This window comes from Haliotis asinina, chromosome 2 (assembly GCF_037392515.1).
Source record: "Haliotis asinina isolate JCU_RB_2024 chromosome 2, JCU_Hal_asi_v2, whole genome shotgun sequence".
Lineage (NCBI taxonomy): Eukaryota > Metazoa > Mollusca > Gastropoda > Lepetellida > Haliotidae > Haliotis > Haliotis asinina.
In genome coordinates, this window is record NC_090281.1 from 90,396,514 (window position 1) to 90,400,716 (window position 4,203).

Consider the following 4,203-nt stretch of genomic DNA (forward strand, 5'->3'; position numbering starts at 1 on the left):
GCACACATCGATGACGTCATTATACTATTTTAGTAACAACACACTTTATTGAAGACATTTGACAGTTCATCTCAAATGGTGCATGTATCACACTCTGGGAACTGTTTGTTTCTCAAACCTTCATAATTCCCAGTGTAGCCAAGCAGACTTTTGCGTCTGTCGTACCGTTTGTTCGCGTCCTCCAACTCCTGCACTAATGAAGCTTTAATGCTAAAACACCTGAAATATTTTACTGCATACGAATCAATAAAATATTTACCCATCCTAATGTGGTTCCATGGCATCATGAAACAGTTCCATATAATATCAACAAAAGAAGGCACACATACATGTTCTAAGCATTTTTATAACCTTAACACAGAGACTATAATATTATACGTGTATCATAGTCCCTGATTAACATTACTCTTTCTTCAACACCTACTACTTGTGGTCAAAATAATGAATACACCACAAAACACTAAATGATGTTGTTGCTTTGTGGTTGTTTATAGATGTAGTTGTTGTTTTATATGACTATCATTACTTAACATATGCTGTCTGAACCTATTGAAAATTTCAATGTTATATGCTTTTAGGGGAATACCACTAAGTAAAATCCGGATCAAGAAGACCGAATCAAACCTGGTTATTGGCAAACACATTGCCACGTTTATTACATTTTAACAACTCATTGCTAAAAAAGTCGAATGAATTAATAAAAATTATATATCTTATATTAAACGAGTTAACTGAATAAAATATGCATGTACGTTCAAATATTTTGTGCGTAGTTCCTAACCAAGTTTGATAATATTTACGTGTTGAGGGATTGAAGAGTCACAGTGAAATTCCACAGGAAAAATGGCCCAAGACGATTAGTGAAAATGGTGATTATTTGGCACAAAACTGACTCCAATTTAAAAATAAGTACAAACAAAATCCAAAAGAACACATCTATAAAAAGACCGTTGTTCAGTCAAGAATGTACATTTAGAAAGTGGCCAGACGTGACGCGTTATATTTGGACAGCACTTTTTCAATAAAGGACAGATTCTAGTACTTATGTTAGGTTGAGTTGCGCCCGGGATTAGAACCACTCTAAGAGGCAGGCTCTTCACTTACTCTGGCAGAAGCGTAGCTAACATTACAAAAAAAATATTTAAAACATAATAATAAAAAGGCCCGGGCTTACATGGCTGATGCTGAAACGGCTGTGCAAAAACTCGATAATATTTAAATATATAGCTTTGCAATCTATCGGGCTTACGCGAAATAATTGGCTTGCTGCGTCTGCCTGGTGACACATCTCATGACCTACTTTTCTCAAGTAACAGTTAATTGGTCGGCCAACAGTCTGAGAGAGTCCCCGTGATGTACCAAAGAAAAATGTGAAAAATAAATTGATAGCTACCACTCCGAGGTGAAGGACATTTGAGATATTGCCAAAGCAAAGAGAGAAATAAAACACTATTAGTTAAATGCCAAGTAAATCTAGATTAGATGAAAGGCAAACGGTTTAATAATCAGATTTAAAACCATATAATACAGGCTTTGGCGTCGGAGGGCACGCTGAAACGTCGTCATTTTTGTAAAGAGTGAAAAGTCCATGGATTCTTCAAATACCTGTGTACAAAGAATTTAATACCACTATTCTATATTACTGACGGCGGCACCTGAGAAGATCACTCCGCATTTTATCCGCCAAGTTGTTGGCGCGTGCACGTGCCGCACGCGCGGCATTTGCATGAAGATTCGTGACGTGTCCATTTCAAGTTGGAGGTTGTTGATAACGGTGTAAGTGATTTCACAGCAGATCAACAAGTTCTTTCTTCGAAGTTTGTTTGTAGTTTTTCCGATTACGACCAAGAAAGTCTTCGTCAAGGGGCAGTTAGAGTAAAGGCGGGGTAAGTTATGTTATTACGATATTTAGTTGAGATAAAAGAAGTGTAATGTTTGCGTTTATCATTTACCTTTAAAGATACATTATACATAGAAAATTGTGGTTTAATTTACAACATTATAATTAGATTAAAAGTATAATAAATCCCTTTAAATTCAACCAAAATTATGTTTCACTGGAACGATTAGAATTATCAAAGGGACACAACTCCTTCTGACTTATCTTCATATAATGTTGGCTAAGTCGTCCTTAAAATTTACAACCACACTTGAAAATCATTGATCTATGCTTCCCATCCAATGTTCAGACTCACTTAAGTTAACACTAAGTCTCTCTCTCTCTGTCTGTCTCTCTCTCTCTCTCTGGTTACAATGAAGACTGCTTTCTTCACTAACTTGGGGGAACTATTTGCAAACATTATGCAGATGAAATTCAGGAGGTCAAGCATCAAGTTGCTGAACAGCTTGTTCAAACATCGTGCACGTGACCAGCTGCGTTTTGTTGTAAATGTTTGTGAAGAATTCACCAATTTTCACTGGTTTTATCATTTATTGAACTCATGGCAATAATCTTTCTAACGTTATGAATTGGTTTACAATAGGTCAGTTATGTGTAAACAGTACCTTATACAGTACGGAATATTTTGCAAAAAATATTTTAGAACAGTTGCCTGAATTAAGGGGTTATACCAGAGACCATATAATATATTATATGGTCTCTGGTTATACCTACACTAATGAGTCTAAACTTTTGATGGAAAGGTTAGATTATCTTATTTTTCAACCAAGTTTCTTTGTAAATAATGGTATGTTAAACCAACTAAAACCATGCTATACTTATATCCTGTTATATTAACATGTTTTCTTGAGACAAGTGATAAATTTATGATAAATTTCTTTTCCAACCTGAATAGCTTCACATATATTATATTGACAGATGAACAAGTATATGCAGTGCCCTTTTGTCATACTCTAGAATGTGGCCCAAATTCATGTACCTGACACTGATCTCTAAATCATTGAGATATCCTTACCTTGTTAGTGAGTTGGCAAGTTAACCACCTTGGTCATGTGGACACGGTATCTGACTTAGGACTAAAAAGTTAAAAGTTCAAATCCCAGCATGGGACTGAGAAAGTTTAAAGCCAGTTTAGTGCAACTGGCCCAGTTGATATGATGGTTCCATTACATGTGTGCAGAGGTATCCAGTAGCGGTATGGGAGTGGCTTGTCGGTGGTTCCACTAAGCTAATTAACAACGTACATCACAACTTCACATTATCAGAATTGGTCTTCAGCAAGCAGTGCCATTTTAAATTAGTATGGTTTTACACATCTTTAGCAACATTCCGGCAATATCATAGCTATGGTCACCAGAAATGGGCTGAACACATTGCACCCAAATGGGGAATCGAACCCAGGACTTCAGCATGAAGGGCAAATGCTTTAACCACAAGGCTACCCCACTGCTCCTCCAGATTTAAGAGATAACATGGTCCAACTTGTGTTGGTGGGTCATAGAGGTCACTATAACCCAGGTCTAAAAATTGATGCTCTTGATGTCACTCACTGATTTGTCTAGTCCTGATGTAATTATTTATACAATACCTTCATACTGCTGGATTATTGTAGAATTAAACATTAAACTCTGAGCAAAAGTACTGTTGTCAGTTGTATTTGAATGGTGTATAAAACTGACAACATCTGTACATCGTGCTCCAGATTTCAGTTTATATATTACAGCATTCTCATCAAAATGAACCACAATCAGTGCCATCTTCTTTTTAAGCACATGGGTGTTCGCATCGTTTTTGTGAAAAAAAGCAACCACAGCATGATGAGTTTCAAAAAAAGATGGTACTGAATAAGGTTTGTTGTTAAAATCAGAATAAGGTTCATTTTTAGCTTCAGAATCAATGAAGGTATACATACAGGTTAGAATTGGTCTTCAGTAACCCGTGCTTGTTATAAGTGGCAACTAATAGGATCAGGTGGTCAGGTTCGGTGACCTGTGTGTCACATGTCATCCATGGGTGCCACATGTCATATCCGAACTGATGTTCCTGCTTTCCTTCTGTTTATAATTGGATTGTCTGGTCCAGATTTAATTATTTACAGACCACCTTCATGTAGCTTAGAAATGTCAGAATGCGGAGTGATACCCTCTTAAAGATAATTATATTTGCATTTAGTGTTAGGATTTATATGAAATCACAGCAATCTATTGACATAAATAGAAAATTATAGACTTCTTACATACATATGACATGCTTTAATGTCCCTGCCAAGAACCCAGATTTTTTTTAACCTCTCTTATTGCTAA